Source organism: Phascolarctos cinereus, unplaced genomic scaffold (assembly GCF_003287225.1).
Source record: "Phascolarctos cinereus isolate Bilbo 61053 unplaced genomic scaffold, phaCin_HiC Scaffold_4;HRSCAF=312, whole genome shotgun sequence".
Lineage (NCBI taxonomy): Eukaryota > Metazoa > Chordata > Mammalia > Diprotodontia > Phascolarctidae > Phascolarctos > Phascolarctos cinereus.
The window spans coordinates 112459290-112478871 of record NW_027555847.1 but is presented as its reverse complement, the minus strand read 5'-3'; positions in this window follow the sequence as shown (position 1 = coordinate 112478871).

The following is a 19582-nucleotide window of genomic DNA, read 5'->3' as shown; positions in this document are numbered from 1 at the left end:
GTGAAACAAATTTCCCACCCAAGACAACCTGGATGGTTTATTGGAAAGGTCTACTGTGCCAGGCTGGGCAAGGAGCACAGTTCAGCGTGGGCGCACAGGGAAAGACCAGGCCTCAGCAAATCTGGAGCAGTCTTCAGGGGACTGAACCATTGGCACAAATACCAAAGACAACTTAGAAGGTCAGTAGGAAAGGTCTGTTTGACCTCAGTGAGAGAGAAACTTGGTCCCAGCCCCAGTGCCCTGATATTCTAGAACCAAAGGGCAAAGTAGAAATAGAAAGAATCCACCAATCACCTCCTGAAAGACATCTCCAAAGGAAAGCTACTAGGAATATGATAGCCAAATTCCAGAGTTCCCAGGTCAAGGAGAAAATATTCTAAGCAGCCAGAAAGAAACAATTCAAGTATTGTGGAAACACAATCAGGCTAACACAAGATTTAGCAGCTTCTACATTAAGAGACCAGAGGAATTGAAATATAATATTCTGGAGTGCAAAAAGATAGGATTACAGCCAAGAATCACCTACCCAGTAAAACTGAGTATAATACTTCAGGGGAAAAATGGATATTCAGTGAAATAGAGGACTTTCAAACATTCTTGATGAAAAGGCCAGAGCTGAATAGAAAATTTGACTGTCAAACACAAGACCCAAGAGAAGCATGAAAAGGTAAACAGGAAAGAGAAATCACAAGGGACTTATTAAAGTTGAACTGTTTACATTCCTGCATGGAAGGAAGATATTTGTAACTCACGAGACCTTTCTCAGTATTAGGGTAGTTGGAGGGGAAATATACATACATATACATATATATATATACACACACACACACACATATATGTGTGTGTGTATGTATGTACAGATAGACAGATAGATAGATAGATAGATAGATAGATAGATAGATAGATAGATAGGCACAGCTTGAGTTGAATATGAAGGGATTATATCTAAAAATAAAGTTAAGGGTTAATAGAGGATTATACTAGGAGAAGGAGAAAAGGTGAGGTAGAATGGTGTAAATTATCTCATATAAAACAAAAAAGAAAAAGCTTTTACAGTGGAGCAGAAGTGGGGGAAGTTGAGAGGTAATGAGTGAATCTTATGCTCATCAAATTTGGCTTAAGGAGAGAATAATATATACACTCAATTAGGCATGGAAATCTATCTTACCCTACAAGAAAATGGGGGGAAGAGGATAAGAGGGGGGAATGATAGAAGAGAGGACAGATTGCTGGAGGGGGTAATCAGAAGCAAACACTTCTGAGGAAGGGCAGGGTCAAAGGAAAGAATAGAATAAATGAGGGGAAGGATAGGATGGAGGAAATATAATTAGTTTTTCACAATATGACTATTACAGAGGTGTTTTGCATGACTACACATGTATAACCTGTATCAAGTTGTTTGCCTTCTCAATGAGGGTGGGTGAGGAGGGAGGAAGGGAGAAAATTTGGAACCCAAAGTTCTAAAAACAAATGTTAAAAATTGTTTTCACATGCAGCTGAGAAATAAGACATATAGGCAGTGGGGTATAGAAATCTATCCTACTCTACAGGAAAATAGAAGGGGAAAGGGATGGGGGGGTGATAGAAGGGAGGGCAGATTATGGGAAGGGGTATTAGAATGCATGCCATCTTGGGGTGAAGGGTGGGGTGAGATGGGGAAAAATTTGGAACTCAAAATCTTGTTGAAGTGAATGTTGAAAACTAAAAATAAATAAATTAATAAAAAAAAAAACCTTAAGGATATTTCAAAGAAGTAAAGAATTCAAAAGAATGGAACATAAATAGAATTATGCTTTTACCTAAACACAAATCTTCTAGGCCAGGCCTGCACAACATAAGGCCTATTAAAAAATGTAGAGGATGTAAAAGAAAGTAATGATGTAAGTGCTTTGTGCGTGTGTAGCTTGACATGCCTTCCACTAGACACTATTATGCCCATCATGTAACTTGGCCAAGGGTTGCCACTGCACACTCTCTCGTCTTTGTCATGTGTCCACCAACCATCTTCAGTCTGTCTCTAGTCTGAGAGGAATGAGAGTCATATCTTTCCAATGTGTTTTTGATCATTACTAAATGTAAACAATAAGAAAACATGAAAAATGTATTAAAACTTATACTTTGCTTAGTAAAGTAATTTTTTTAACATTAATGTGATTTCATGATAAATAAAATCTGAAGTAATAAGTATAGTTAATATTAATTGAAATTTCTCTTTTTAAATATGGCTTATTTGCAAAATAATTTAATCATTAATTATAACTTTCCTTAGAAAGTGAGCCACTAAAACCTATATATCTTAAGCCCAAAGAAGTTTCACCTATTTTAATTTTAGCCCCTACCTACTGCCAAGTTTTGCAGGTCTGTTCTAGACCGTCCTCCACTTCTTGGAAAGGCGAGCAATATAATACCCATTATACATGTGAAGTCATGTAGAACACATTTGGATATAAGCCATATTGCAAAAAAAAAAATTAAAAAGTAAAATAAAATGGAAAAAAAGTTTCAATCTGCATTTAGATTTCATCAGTTCTCTCTCTGGAGGTGGATAGCACTTTTTAATAATGTGCGTTTTTGAATTGTCACAGGGTATTGATCACAGTGCATAAGTCTTTCACAGTTGCTTATCATTACAATATTGCTGTTACTATATACAATGTTCTCCTGGTACTACTCCATTTTTCATCATTTCATAAAAGACTTTCCAGATTTCTTACAGCACAATAGGATTAGATCACAATCTTATTTACTACAACTTATTTAATCATTCCCCAATTGATGGGTATCCCTTCAATTTCCAATTTTGTGCCACCAAAAATAGACTAGCTATAAATATTTTTGTGCATTTTGGTCTTTTTCCTTTTTCTTTTATCTCTTTAGTATACAGAACTGGTAGCAGTATTGCTGGGTTAATGGATATTTACAGTTTTACAGCCTTTTGGGCATACTTACAAATTGCTGTCCAGAATGGTCGGACTAGTTCAAAATGCCTCCAAAAGGGTATCATCATAATTATTTTTCAATGCTCTCTCCCAGTATTTGTCATTTAGCTTTTTTGTCATGTTGTTAATTGTTTTCAACTAGTTTTTTTTAAGCTGATTCTCTAGGATTCTCTGAGTATGACATCATATTTGCAGACACAGTGTACTTCCCTGTTGCTATTCTTATTTCTTCAATTTTTTTTCTTTTCTTACTACTAAAGCTAATGTTTTTAATTTTTTAATTTGTTTTTAAATTTAAATTTTAATACAGTATTAAACAAAAGTGGAGGTAGCAGACACCCTTGCTTCACCTCTGATCTTATTGAAGGCTTCTAGTTTATCCCCATACCAAATAATGCTTCTTCTTGGTTTTAGATACTACTTGTCATTTCAAGAAAGGTTTCATTTATTCCTGTGCTATCTATGTTTTTGTTTTTTGTCTTTGTGAGACAATTAGCGTTAAGTGACTTGCCCAGGGTCACATAGCCAGTAAATGCCAAGTGTCTGAGGCAGGATTTGAACTCAGGTCTTCCTGACTGCAGGGCTGATGCTCTCCCATTGCAGCAGTTAGCTGCCCCTATCTAGTGTTTTTAATAAAAATGGGTATTGTATTTTGTCAAAAGCTTTTTATGCCTCTATTGTTAAAATAATATAATTGTTTTTGTTCCTGATATGGTCAATATGCTTATAGTTTTCCAAATATTAAATGAACCCTACATTATTGGCATGAATCCCATACTGCTATAGTCTCCTCATTAGCATTTTATTTAAAATGTTTGCATTGATACTCATTAGAGGAATTGTTATATAATTCTCTTTCTCTGTTCATGTTCTCCCTGATAGGGGGTCAAACCATGTTTGTGTCATAGAAGAAATTTGATAGAACTCCTTCTCTGCTTACTTTTCCCAATAGTGTATATAGTATTGAAAGTGGCTCTTTACCAGTTTTGTAGAATTCACTTCTAAATCCTTCTGGTCCTAGGAATTTATTCTTAGGAATTTCTTTTATGGCTTGGTAAATTTCTTCTTCTAAGAAAGGCTAATTTAAATATTCTATTTCTTCTTTTAATCTAAACAATTTATAATTTTTCAATATTCATCCATTTCATTTAGATTGTCAGATTTATTGGCATATAATTGGGCAAAATAGCCCAATAATTACTTTAATTTATTCTTCATTGATGGTTCATTTACTCTTTTCATGTCTTTTTTTTAAAGATAATGTGGTTTTCTTTCTTTAAAAAAATAAAATTAACCAATAGTTTATCTATTCTACTTTTAAAAAATAAAACCATTTCTTAGTTTTATTTATTAGTTCATTATATTTTACTTTTGATTTTGTTAATCTCTCCTTTGGTTTTCCACATTTTTATGTTGGTGTTTAATTGGGGATTTTCATGCACTACTTTTCTGCTTTTTTTAGTTGCATGTCCAATTCATTGATCTGCTTTTTCTCTCTTCTATTGATGTAAACATTTAGAAATACAAATTTTCCTCTAAGTAATGTGTCCCACAAATTTTAGTATGCTAGCTCATTGTTGTCATTCTATTTAATGAAATTATTGTTCTTTTTAATTGTTCTTTGACCCACTTATTTTATAGGATTAGATTATTTATTTTCCAATTAATTTTTATTCTATTCTTCCAAGGACCTTTATTGAATGTCATTTTTCTTTTATAATGGTCTGGAAAAGGTGAATTTAATATTTATCCTTTTCTGCATTTATTTCTTTATTCCTTAATAACTAGCAATTTTGTGAAGATGCTATATCCAGTGGAGAAAAAGCTATACTCCTTTCTATTCTTTTTCAATTTTCTCCAGAGATGTATCAAATCTAACTTTTTAAAAATTCTATTAATTATTTTGACTTCTTTCTAATTTATTACATGTTTAGATTTATCTAAATCAGAGCAGGTAAATTGAAATCCTTCTCTAGTATAGTTTTACTGTTTATTTCCTCTTGTAATTTATTTAACTTTTCATTTAAGAATTTGGATGTTATGCCATTGGTATATATCTGTTTAGTACTGATATTATTTCTTTGTCTATGGTGACTTTTAGCAGGATGTCATTTTCCTGCTGCTCTCTTTTAATTAGGGAGATTTTTTTTTTCTTTTTTGAGGTTGTAATCACTACCCCAATCTTTTCATTTATTTATTTATTTTTCTATTCATTCATTCACTCATTCATATGTTTGTTTGCTTCTTTGTTTGTTTATTTTTTGTTTTAAGTCTATATAACAGATTCTGCTCCAGCCTCTTATTTTAACAGTTTGTGTATCTTTTGATTTCAAGGTTTTTTTTTTATAAAAATGTATCATTAGGATCTAGTTCTATTCCATTCTGCTATTTGCTTCCATTTGTGGATGAGTTCATCCCATTCACTTTTACAGTTGCGATTGCTACCTATGTATTTCCCTCCATTTTATTATTTTCTGATTATCTTTTTCTTTTCTTTTTTTTAACTCTCTCCTAAACAGTCTGTTTTGCTTCTTGCTACTGCTTCTCTTTATATAACTTCCCTTATTTGACCACAGCCCTTTCTTTTAGCCCCTTCCACTCTTACTTTATTGTTGGGTAAGATGGCATTTTATATACAATTGTGTGTGGGTGTGTGTGTTCTCTCTTTGAACCAGCACATTTGTCATGTTATAGCATTGTGCCCACCCATTTTCCTCTCAATTGTAAAATTCTTCCCTTAGTGACTCTTTTATGTAAGATAATTTTTGTCATTCTTTCACTGCCCTTCAAGTACATTACTCTTTCTCAGCCTTCTATTTATCTTTTGAGATTATTCCAACATAATAGACTCACACCCATGCCTTTAATTTACATTCTTTCTAATTGTCCTAATGATGATAAAATATTGGAGGTTGCATGTATCTTCATCCTATTTGGGAAGGTAAACAGTTTATCCTTTTGAGTTCCTTATGATTCCTCATTCATATTGTTTTTTAAATAATGTCTTGAGAGTTTGAATGTAAAATTTTCCTTTCAATTTTGTTCTTTTCATCAGAAATGCCTGGAAGTATTGCTTACAGGGAGGCAGACAAGATGACAGGTTAAAGGCAAGGACTTCCCTGAGCTGTCTCCCCAACTCCTTCAAATACCTTTAAATAATGATTTTAAACAAATTCTAGAGCACTGGAACCCACAAAAAGTTGAAGTGAAGCAATTTTCCATCCCAAAACAACTTAGAAGGTTGGCAGGAAAGGTCTTTTGCAGCAAGGTGAGAGAGAAGCACAGTCCAGTGCAGGCAGCACCAGTGCAGGCAGGGCCCCAGAAAATCAGGGATGCAGGCCTTGGGAGCTGCTGTTTCCAGAGCTTTCAGAACACAGATGGTAAAGGGGTCAAGCAATTGGTGAGAAGGAGGTTACAAGAATCTTTGCTAACACTGAGGAAGGTCTCTGCTGCTTTGTTCATATTTAGATCTAGGTCTCAGTGCTGAGTGACAGTCCCAAAGTGAGGAGGAGATCAAGCACACTAGAGCTTGTGGCCAGCCACAGTTGAGGAGGGACCCGTGTCACACTTCCAGGGCAGAAAAGAGTGCTTCTGGTCACTCACAGACAAGAGCACAGGCTAGGAGAGTAGTAAACACCTTACATCATACCACCACAGAAAACAAGGTACCAAAGCTCAGTGAAGAAAAGAATTCCTTGAAAATTAGAATGGAACAAATGGAAGCTAATGACTTCATGAGAAATTAAGAAACAATCAGACAAAACAAAAGAACAAAAAAATAGAAGACAATGTGAAATATCTCATTGAAAAAAACAACTGAAAAAACAAATGATGCTCATCAATTGGAGAACGGTTGAACATGTTGTGGTATATGGATGGAATGGAATGCTATTGTGCTATAAGAAATGATGAACAGGCGGACTTCAGAAAAACCTGGAAAGACTTGTATCAACTGATGCTGAGTGAAGTGAGCAGAACCAGGAGAATGTTGTACACAGTGACAGCACGTTGTGCAATGACTAACTTTGATAGACTTAGCTCTTCTCAGCAATGCAAGGATTTAAGAGATCTCCAAAAGTCTCATGATGGAAAATGCTATCCAGATCCAGAGAAAGAAGTATGGAATTGGAATGAAGATTGAAGTATACTATTTGCTCATTTTTTCTTCTGTTTTGTTTCTTCTTTCTTGTGGTTCCTCCTATTGGTTCTACTTCTTCTTTACAACATCACTAATGTGAAAATATGTTTAATAGGAATGTATATGTAGAACCTATATCAGATTGCATACTGTCTTGGGGAGGGAGCTGGGGCAGGAGGGGAAGAAAATTTAAAATTCAAAAACTTATGGAAGTGATTGTTGAAAACTAAAAACAAATAAATTAATTTTAAAAAAAGAAAAAGAAAAACAACTGACCTGGAAAATAGATCCAGGAGAGATAACTTAAAAATTATTGGACTACCTAAAAACCATGATCAAAAAAGGAGCCTAGACATCCATCTTTCAAGAAATTATCAGAAAAACTGACCAAATATTCTAGAACTAGAGAGTAAAATAAAAATGGAAAGATTCCACTGATCACCTCCTCAAAGAGATCCCAAAATAAAAACTCCCAGGAATATGATAGCCAAATTCCAGAGCTCCCAGGTCAAGGAGAAAATATTGCAAGCATCCAGAAAGAAACAAGTCAAGTATCATGGAGTCAGAGTCAGGATGACACAAGATTCAGCAGCTTCTATATTAAATGATCAAAAGGCTTAGAATATGCTATTCTGGGGGACAAAGGAGCCAGGATTAGAAGCCAGAATCACCTACCCAGCAAAACTGAGTACAATCTTTCAGGGAGAAAAATGGACATTCACTGAAATTGAGGACTTTCAAATATTTTTCATAAAAAGACCAGAGCAGAATAGAAGATTTGACTTTCAAATATAAAACTCAAGAGAAGCACAGAAAGTTGAACAAGAAAGGGAAATCATAAGGAGCTTATTAATGTTAAACTGTTTACATTCCTGCATGGGAAGATGATATTTGTAGCTCATAACAACTTTCTCTTTATTAGAGCAGTTAGAAGATACACACACACACACACACACACACACACACACACATATATACATATACACAGAGGGAACAGTCGTGAGTTGAATATGAAGGGATGATATCTAAAAAAATTAAGGGATGAGAGAAGAATGTACTGGGCAAAAAGGGAAAGGAAGAGGTAAAATTGGGTAAATTATCTCACATAAAAGAGGCAAGAAAAAGATTTTGCAGTATAGGAGAAGATGGGGGATGTAAGGGGGAGTGAGTGAAACTTATTGGCATCAGAATTGGCTCAAAAAGGGAATAACATGCACACTATCTTGGGAATAGAAATCTGTCTTACCCTACAGGAAAGTAGGAGTGGAAAGGGATAGGAGAAGAGGTGGGTGATAGAAGTAAAAGCAGATTGGGGAGAGGGTAATCAGAAGCAACACACTTTTGAGCATGAACAGGGTGAAAGGAACGATAAAATAAATTTAAGCAAATTTCTCCGATAAAGGCCTCATTTCTCAAACATACTGAGGACTGAATCAAATTTATAAAAAATAAGCCATTCCCCAATTGACAAATTATCAAAGATATGAAGTTTTCAGAAGTAGTAATCAAAGCTGTCTATAGCCATATGAAAATATCCTCTAGCTCACTATTAATTAGAGAAATGCAAATTAAAATAATTATAAAATACCACCTTATGCCTACTAGATGGGCTAATTGGACAGAAAAGGAAAATGACCAATGGTTGAGGGGATCTGGGAAAAATGAGATTATCAACACACTATTGGTGGAGTTGTGAACTGATTCAATCATTTTGTAGAGTAATTTGGACCTATGTCCAAAGAACTATAAAAACCTGCACCCCCCTTGACTGAGCAATACTACTACTAGGTCTGTAACCCAAAAGAGATTAAAAAGAAACAAAAATGAAAAGGATCTATATGAACAAAATATTTATAGCAGCTCTTTTCTGGTGGCAAAGAATTGGAAATTGAGGGGATGCCCATCATTTGGGGAGTGGTTGAACAAATTGTGGTATGTGATTTTGATGGAATACCATTGTGCTATAAGAAATAATAAGCAGGATGCTCTCAGAAAAAGCTAGAAAGAGTTACATGGCCTGATGCAAGTGAAATGTGCTGTGTACAAAGAAACAGCAATATTGTAAGATGATCAGCTGTGAATGACAGCTATTCTCAGCAACACAATAATCCAACTCTAAAAGACTTATAATAAAAAATGCTAACCCTCCTCAAAGAAAGAACTGATGGTATCTGGATACAGATAGAAACATACTTTTTTTACTTAATTTTTCTTCAGTTTTTTTTCTGTTTTCCTTCACAACATAACTATTATGGAAATGTTTTGTATGACTAAACATATATAACCTATACTGAATTGCTTGCCTTTTCAATGAAGGGTGATGGGAAGGGAGGAACAGAGAATTTGGAACCCAAAATTTAAAAAATGAATGTTAAAAATTGTTTTTACATGTTATTGAGAAAATTACAATATACTAAATAAAATGAAACAAACATAAAAGGAATGCCTGGAAGTTTTCTATTTCATTAAATATCCATTTTCCCCCAAGGAATTATATTCGGTTTTGTTGGGTATGTTATTCTTGCTTGTACTCTTAGCTCCTTTATTTTCTGGAATACAATATTGCAAGCCCTATGATCCTGTATTGTGGTGCTGCTAAATTCTGCATGATTTTGACTGTAGTTGCATGGTAATTACCTTTTTTTCCCCTTCTTGATGTTTGGAGTATTTTCTCCTTGACCTGGGAGCTCTGGTAGTTGGCTCTGGTATTAAGTTTTCATTTCAGGGATTTCAATTTCTTTTTTAATCTTTGGTTCTAAGATATTTGGGTAGTTTTCCTTTACAATTTCTTGAAATATCATGTTGAAGCTTTTTTTTTTTAATCATAGTTTTCAGGTAGTCTCTAATAATTTCTCCTTAATCTGTTTTCTGGTCAGTTGTTTTGCTGATGAGATATTTCACCTTTTCTCTTTTTATATTTGACTTTATTTTATTGTTTCTTGATGTCTCATGAATCATTATCTCCAATTTGATAATTTCTAATTTTTAAGGAATTTTTTTTTGCAGTGAGGTTTTTGTACCACGTTTATGATTTGGCCAGTTCTTTTTTTTTTTAAGCAGTTTTTCCCCCCCTGTATTTTGTGCTTTTTTGGCCACACTGCTAATTCTCTTTTCATAATTTTCTTGCATTGCTCTTGTTTTTCCCTAACTTCCTCTACAACTCCTATTTGATTTTTAATATCATAATTTTTACTCTTTTATGTCTTTCTTTAGTTCTTTTAGGAATTCTTATTTGGCTTGTGTCACATCTGTTTTTTTTTTTCTTGGAGGCTTTGCTTGTAGATCTTTTTTATGATACTGTCTTTTAAGTTTGTGTCTTGACCTTTCCTTTCACCATAGAATTTTTTTAAAAAAATGGTTTTTTGTTGTTTGCTAATTTTTCCACCCTATTTCTTGACTTTGAACTTTATGTTAGAATTGGTGTCTCCTCACTTGTGGGGTGGGGGTGGTCAATATCCTGAGGTTAAGGGTTTTTATCTTGATGTTTTTACCAGTAGTTTTGAAGGTTTGTAAGTTTTTGGTGTTCCAATTTGGTATGATCCATGGAGATGTATAGTTACTTGTCTCTGCATCTGACCTCTAATCCTTACCTGTTCTCTTAAGACCACACCTCCTCTCCTTCCTGGAACTGTAAACTGGAACTAGGGCTCCTCATTTCTTCCACTATAAGCTCTCCTCTCTACCCTGAAACTATGACCTAGAACTGGCTAATAGGGAAGAGTTGCCATACAGTGCCTGGTTTTGTGCCCTAGTGTGAGAACAGGAGTCCCTGCTAATCACCTTCTGACCAAGTATTCAATACCTTTGTCATCCCTAAGAGATGAATGCTCCTGATTCTGCCACTTTTGCTGCTACTGCTTTGCCTCTAAGTCCCACAGTTACTGTCACTGATGTGCTCACCAGCCTCAATCCAGTGCCACAGACTTCTCCTTCTAACTTCCTAAGTTGTGGCAGGCTGGACAAATGTCTCAATCTGACCTTTGGCTTGTTATGCCTCTTTAAAATTCAATTTTAAGCTTTATTTTAAAGTTGTTTTGAAGGAAATGTTGAGAGAATTTGGCTAGAATACTCCCTTCCCTCCATTATCTTGACTTTGCTCCTAAACCAAAATGCATTTGAAAACAAAAAAAGATGGCGGGCATAAACAGATGACCATTTATTAACTAAGATATGCTGTGTGCTAGAATATGTATAAATTATGATACTAACCAGAAAAGAAAATATATTAACTATGGAAGTAGGAGATGAGAAAATGTTTGAGTAGCTCATTTGGTAATATTGAGGTTAAAGGGAAATACACACACACACATGTATGTGTGTGTATGTATATATTGGCAGATAAGGAAGAAAACATTAGGTAGAACCTTTTTGGGGGAATGTTAAACTTTGCGAGATAAGAAAATAAGGAGGTTGTATAATTTGTGTTATAGAAGGTAGTACCTGTAGCAGTGGGATCACATATTTAATTGTTGTTTTAGAGTACCAAGTTACCTTTGAATTGGGTTGAAACAATGGCATGAATTTGAAACATGTTGATTTCTTTTACTTTGAGGAACTTTGATTTGAAATGCAATAATCAATTGCTGATATTTTTGTGTAAGTTCTCAGCATTAAAAATATATTTTAGTGAGCTTTCGGGCTTCAGCACAGAATTGGCACAGCTCGCTCATATAAACTTGTGCCTTAAAATAATACATTCTCCATATCTTCATTTTAATTCACCTTTGTCAATATTTGAATAGTCAGTTTTCTTTATAATTAATAATGTATAGAGGAATAATTAGCAATGCCACTCAGCAACTCTAATCAACTCAAAGATTATCTCAAACACATTTAAGTATCTTCTCCAAAATGAAATTGCATGATTGAAATTCTTGAAAGCTAGTCAGTACACCAAAGTTTTTATTAACATATTGTATCGATTATTCTTCCTAACATTTATTGTTCTCTTCATGTTTTTTTCTTCTCATGGAAAGGATTTCAGTATCTTGGATTAACAACCGCACATTGCCTTCAGTTTGCAATACTTTGATGTTGTCCTTACATTGCCAGAAGTTGAATTTATTCAAGCTCAACCTAATTAATCTTTTTTTATGAAGGACTAATTTAAATGGTTATTCTTAACCTGATCCTCAAGGTTGATCCTCAACAATCATCCTTGCGATGAGCCTCAACAATACCTATTTGTCAAATGTCCAAAGACCTATTCTCTATTATCTTTTCCAAGATGGTCAGCTGAGAAATGTGTCATCAATAAGAAAAAGCATAAAGGAGCCATATGGATCTATGTTTTGGTGTTTGTGTGTTTTTTCTGTAAATTTTACCCAAAGCTAATCATGTTTTTCCCCAAGTGAATAACTAAAGAAAAGCTCTGCAAAACTTTTTTTTTCCTCCAAGTATTATCTAATCATTTTAATATTGATTTTACCAAGAGTATAGCTTAAACAAAAATAAGGAATTCAGTTATTCCCTAGAATTCAATATTTAGTAACACTGAAGCTTGGGGTTCATATGGAATAAACCAATCCCAAGATTTCTATTGAACTTAAAGTTTTTGATGGATGAAAATTGAAGGAAAGAACCAAATAATATAGGTATTGTCTCATGGAAAAGATAAAAGGCAAGGTAAGATGTATATAGATGATGCAAAATGTCTATGCAATTGGAAACAGCTGATTTTAATTGTTCATTCAAGTATTTCATATTATGTACATAGAAGCATTATGAAAGTATTTAAATTTAGTCGTGAACATCATTACCTGCAATCATTCCAAATAAGTTCTCCTGGGGAGACTAAATCTGTCTCTCCTAAGGAGGCATGTTGATCACGTAATTAATATTTAAATATCTAAAAATTAGAACATTTCATTCTTAGAAAACACCATGTACCACAATTCCATCATTTTGCAGATGAGAAAACAAAGGCCCACAGAGATGTCCAAAGTTATACACCTATACAGTGACAGTCCTAAACTTAAAACATAGGTATTCTAAATCTTCATCCAAGATTTATTTACAGCACTGTTTTTCTCCAAATTTTTTCAAATCTATAAGCAATTACACACGTTACAAAAAACTGTTCAGTCAATAGAATGTACACGCCTATATAATTTTTTTAAAGGATTTATTTGACTAGTAAAAGTTCTTTAGCATACACCAGGTATATAGTAATGTCAGGATAAAACACTGTGTGTCTCAGGGAAAAACCATCAGGAAATCAAATAATTATCTCTATTTTACATATTAAAAAACTGCTTATTTATTTTGTTGTCAGCATATATTATCAATACTGCTTTGTGTTGCCTAACTAGAACTGGCAGTTATACTCCTCCTGGGTTGTTGTTAGTCCTTCATTCTTGAAAAGGACCATAATACCAGGTGGAACCTGGCCACTGGACCCACATGGCTCCAGAGGAGAGAGGGTAGCTTGTGACTTTGTATAGCTCTCCCTTACTTATATGCGATTCACTTTGCAAATCATGACATCTCCTTCCTGATGTCATGGTTCGTTTTGAGAGAGAAGGACAAACAAAAACAATAACAACAACAGCAAAAGTAACAATATTATCAATAAATGGAAGTACTGATACGTAGAACTAAGTTTTGATTTCACAGAAATCACATTTTATACTGGAGAAAAATACAATTTTATGTTTACTTGAAAAGTTAAGACATCACAAATGATTAACTAACATTTATCTTTTCTAATTGTTTTATAAACAGAAAAATAATCTGTAAATTTCTTTTTCACTTAGAAATAAGTGTCTTTCCTGATGCCCTGCTGTCACTTTGTTGCTGTTGCTGTTCTTGGCTACTCCTTTCATTCACCCTACCTACATTTCAATTGACTGAAGTCTTTGAGAAGCAAACAATCTCTTAAGATCTGGTTCTTTTTATACGTTTCTGAACTGAATTGTTAATTTAACCACTAAGTGTCGTGGTGTGCGTAGCTCTGTCTTTTTGCAGTTTTTTCTCCTGTCGGTAGGTGATCTATCTTTTAAATGGTACTTCACTTTATGTGTGTGTTGTGAGTGTGTGTGTGTGTGTGTGTGTGTGTGTGTGTGTGTGTGTTCAGAAGTACTGGGTAGTTCTCTCATTTTATTTCTTGCATTATGGTGTTCAGATTTTTTGTCTCTTCATGTTCTTCTGAAAAACATATGGTCTTTAGGCTGTTTCTACGTATCTTGTCTTTCAGATCAGTATGATTTGTTTAGATAGTGAGCATATTCTTTTGGTATTTTTTTTGTTTCATTTTTTCTAGATTGTCCTTCATTTCTGTGTTTTTGCATTCCTAATTTATTTTTATTTGTTTCATTTCTGTCATGAGTTTTGTCATCACAGAATTATGCTTTTGTGTTTTTTGTTCTGTAAATTATTTTTGCTATGCAGTTCATAAATCCTTCTCTTATAATTCTCATTTCTCTTTTAATTCATTCAGGAACTATCATGGTTTCTTTCTGTCCTCAAAGTCCACAGGATCCTATGCCTCATTGAATGTTGGATCCTTTTTCTTTGTTTTACAGTATTTGTTAATAAATTCCTGAACTCACTCAATCTGAAGATCATTGTTTCTTCTGATGTTATTTTCCCTGTCAATATATTGACTTATGTTCAAACTCTGAGTTTTCTTCTTTCTGATATCTTGGATAATTTTTTTCTTTTTTTACCCATATTGCCCATTTTCGGTTTCTGTCTTCTCTGATAGTTATTTCCGTAGGGCTGGATATCAAAGCATCTCAACGTCCTCCTTTTCTGGGAAATTCACAATTCACCTGCCTACCCCTATGGCTCAGTTGACTTTTAGGGACAGAAATGGTTTCAGCTGGATGCTGAGTACTTTCCATCAGGCTTAAGAGTGCTGCATGATTGTTGGTGGAGTTGTGAATGTATCCAACCATTCTGGAGAGCAATTTGAAACTATGCCCAAAAGGCTATAAAACTGTGTATACCCTTTGATCCAGCAACACCACTACAAGGTCTGCATCCCAAAGGGATCATAAAAATGGGGAAAGGACTCACAGGTACAAAAAATATTTGTAGCAGCTCTTTTAGTGGTGGCCAAGAATTGGAAATTGAGGGAATGCCCATCAATTGGGGAATGGCTGAACAAATTGTGGTATTCAAATGTAATGGAATACTATTTTTCTATAAGAAATAATGAGTAGGCAGATTTCACAAAAACAAACAAACAAATAAACTAGAAAGACCTACATGAACTGATGCTGAGTGAAGTGAGCAGAACGAGGAGAATATTGTACACAGTAACAGCAAAATTGTGCAATGATCAAAAAGATTGATGATGGAAAATGCTATGCATATCCAGAGAAAGAACTATGGAGTCTGAATGCAGATTGAAGCATGCTATTTTCAATTTATTTTCTTTCTCATGTTTTTCCCTTTTGTTCTGATTTTTCTTTTACAACATGACTAATTTGGAAATATATTTGACATGATTGTGCAGTATAACATATATCAGATTGCTTGCTGTCTTGGGGAGGGGGGAGAGAAAGGGGAGGAAATTTGCAACTCAAAATCATACAAAAATGAGTGTTGAAAACCCTATTTACTTGTAATTGGAAAAATGCTATTAAGAGAAAAAAAAAGGAAAAAAGAGTGCTGCATAGCCTTGCCCTCAATCAGTGTCCTGTTCTAGCATCCTCTCTTGCTCCTGTTTCTCATTTTTCTGGCCTGGAATCAGCAGTTTACACATCAGCCTTGCTGATCCTATGGGCTTTATTTCTATAGTTTGGTTCTCTGAGATTATCAGATATAAAGTGTAGAGTTGAGATTATTTTAAGCCTAGAAACATATATCTTGCCCCCTTTTCTCTCTTCCTCTCTTCTGCTGCAGAGATGTTTTACAGTACTTCTGCTCCACAGCATTGGCTATGTATCATGGAGCTAGCAAGTTTCTGCAGCCTGGAGCCTGAATCTCCAAGGCACTGGAAATCAAGAGGTTAAATTGAGGTATGGGGCTAGGTTTTGTTGCAAGTGAATGAGTCAGGCCCTTGGTCAACTACTGCATCCTTGCTTCTTTAACATGATGGGTGGTAGGGGAGTGTATGTTGAGTGAGCTTAGGGTAGGGTAAGTTCCTTGCTTTTCTTTTAGCTTCTTTTGGATTCCAGGTGTCCTAAACCATGAAGATAGCTGAAGTTCCTTTATCTCTGGCAGATGATTTCAATTTTGCAGAGGTATAAGGGCTCATGGTGATAGAGAAAATGTCTTGTCCTCCATCTTGTTGATCACATGAGCTAGAAATATCTTCTATTTTTTAATTTTATAATGATCAATATAATATATATAGTATGTATATACATACATATATATGTGTATATAGATGCATATATCCACATCTTATTCATCATTCATGCCATGCATCTATTCCAGCTAATCTATTTTTCTCTTCATAAATTTCCTTAGTAATATCTTATATTTCATTTATGCTGGTAGGTGATCATTTAGAAATCAATACAGTGAGCAATGCCACCATGAATTTATTCATTGTAATTTAGATCACATTTTTTTTGATATTTAGAGATTATAATATTCCAAGAATTGTACCCACATGGCATTATCAAAATATTACACATACTAAAATTGTGTGTGTGTGTTTGTGCATAAAAACATCAGGAAACAGTTTAGAATTCCTAAAATCATAATGTAATTTCCTCAAATAAATCTACCCCATTTTTCCTATTATTCAATCAAGGACTAAACTCATTATTTATCTATGGTAGATGTCCTAGATGTATGTGCTGATGTACTGTTTCAATAGTGTTGACATCCAATGGCATATTTTTATCTGAGCAATTGATTTTTTAAAAATCCATTTTGGTTTTTCTTTAATGTAGTATTTGATTGACATTTTTTGTCTTACTGATGCATCCCTGTACTGTCCATGGAGTTGATGTACTCAGAACTATAATCATGTATCTCGCTATTTATAGAGAAACCTCTTCCATTTTTATTTTTTTGAATAGTATTGTTCTTGACTTGCAAACACCATTGGTAATTATGCATGTTTTATGCTTTGATTAACATTAATCATCACAGGATTATTAAACAGAATTATCTCTGTGGTTGCACTTATCAAGGAATATTGTGCTATTTTAATATAAGCACAAGAGAGTCATCATTAGAGGAAAGGCTTTAAGACTGTATTTGCCTTATTGATTCAATTTTTTGTCAACAAAAAAAACACAGATAGATATTTGTGGGTTTTGTAGTTCTCAGCCAATTGTATGATTATGAAGATTTCATCTGCTTTAGAAAATTGTTTGTAAAAGTCTTCCAGTTCTCTTATTTTCATGAAAAATACCCTTGAGCTATATGTATTTAAGTCTATATAGAGCATTCGCATCAATATTTTACCAAGATTAGAAAGTAAACATGTGGTTCAATATATTGTCTTTTAGGGTTAAATTACATCTGCATTTTATTATTGTTTTTGGGTCTTCTTCTTTAAAATATCTTGGAAAGTAATCCTTTTGTATAATTGGTTTCATCCTCTGCAGTAGATACCAGTGCACCATTGCCCATATCTTTATGTTGGTCTGTTTTAGCTTATACTCATTGTGACCACTGAAAAGTCGAGTAACTAAGTGTCTGCCCAAATGATGTTTTGTTCTACTTTGGTGAACATAATAAACTCACCCAATTCTTTTATGTAACTCTCTGTGAAAAAACTGAGTAGGTTTCCTTCTAATTTTTATCATTTAGTGTTTATAAGCTATGTTATTAACATTGTTTGCCTCCTTTTCAACCACTCAGCCATTATCTCTGAAGAAGTGGAAAGGGGTTCCACAAAAGTATTGGTCATATAATATTAACAGCTAGCATTTATATAGCACTTACTATGTGCCCCCCATTGTACTAAATACTTTACAATTATTGTGTCATATGATGCTTACAACAACCCTGGGTGGACATTATTACCCCCATTTTATAGAGCAGAAAACTGAGACAGGGAGTGGTTAAGAAACATGCCCAACATTATACAGCTGTGTAGCTTTAGATGTTTGGAACTATATCTGATGTACCACCAAACTTTCCTATGAGAATAGATAGTTGCAAACATTTAAGTTTCAAAATCTTTGAAAATATTTAAATGTTTTCCTGGTATAATATCACAACTTCTTGTAGCTTTGATCAAAACAATAGAAATAATAGTGGGAATAAGGCAATTGTTTTTCTTTACCCACTTTTTATCTTTATAGTGTCCTGAAAATATTGTATTTTGAATGATGGTACTATCAGAATTTTTAGAAATAATCTTCAAATTCAGAGATAGAGCAAATGTAATTGAAAATGGATGAAAATCATCAGGAGTTGTGGAATGATATTCAAAATGGAAATTAACTAGATTCTTGACAAAACTATTTTTTAAAATACTTATTTATTTGAAGTTACGTGCTTTGGTGGTGATTATGATAATGGAGATGAAGTACTCATTTTATCCATTTTTTCCTTTGATAGAAATAAGAATACTAATGAGAATTTAAATATTTTTACTTATAGTTTTCTTTGTGTCCCCCAAACTTCCCTTCTCATTCTTGCTGTTTCTCCCTCCCATAGACTCATCCCATATAACAAAGAATTATTTTAAAGCAAAAAAAAAAAAAGAAAGAAAGAAAGAAAAAAACCCGAAATTCCAGATCATGGGATCAGTAGAATGAAGAACTAGATATTTTCTCCCCTCCTTACCAACTTTCAAAATCTCTTGTAAACATCACTTAGGCTCAAGAGGCAAAGTGAATGCAGCTGTTTGCTCAGCCTAAGACACCAAGAAATGGAACAAAGTAGCAGCCCAAGGATTAAAGTCAAAAAATCGTCATCTCTGAAACATGCCCAGAACACTCCTCCTCACCAGCCCCTACCCTCCTGCAGGGCAATAAAACAAAACCCAGCTCCTCTTGCTTTGACATTGAATCAGTAATTGCCTTATTACTGCTGCTACTTCTTCTGTGGCTACTATTGAAGCTGCTGCTTGCTGCTACTGCTTCTGCTGTTGAAATTACTAATGCTGGGGCTACTGCTGTTTCTTCTATCATGCATACCTGCCCTTAGCCCAACAACAATAATGTAGAAAGATAAGGAGATCTAGGGAAGGCTATTCCATACACATATGAAATGGCTCTCTGGGAAGGGGAAAGGATGTGGGCTACCATAATGGGAAATTTATGTAATGTAAAAACAATAGATATCAATAATAAACTTTTCTTCTTTCTGTTTTTCTTTCTATAGATATACTATAATGTATCCATGATCAAATTCTTTCATGACTTCCCTAGAATAATGCAAATCATAACATATCCCTGCTTGCCACATACGTGTGTATTGTGTATATCTGCATATATGTATCTATCATGTATCTTGTACCTACCTATTTGTAGACCATCTCATTCCAGATGCACTCCAATTCCACAGCCAATCCTTAGATAACAAATCTGAATATGAATGCTAGGAAAGTAGATCACTTGTGACGGACAATGCACTTTGACATCTG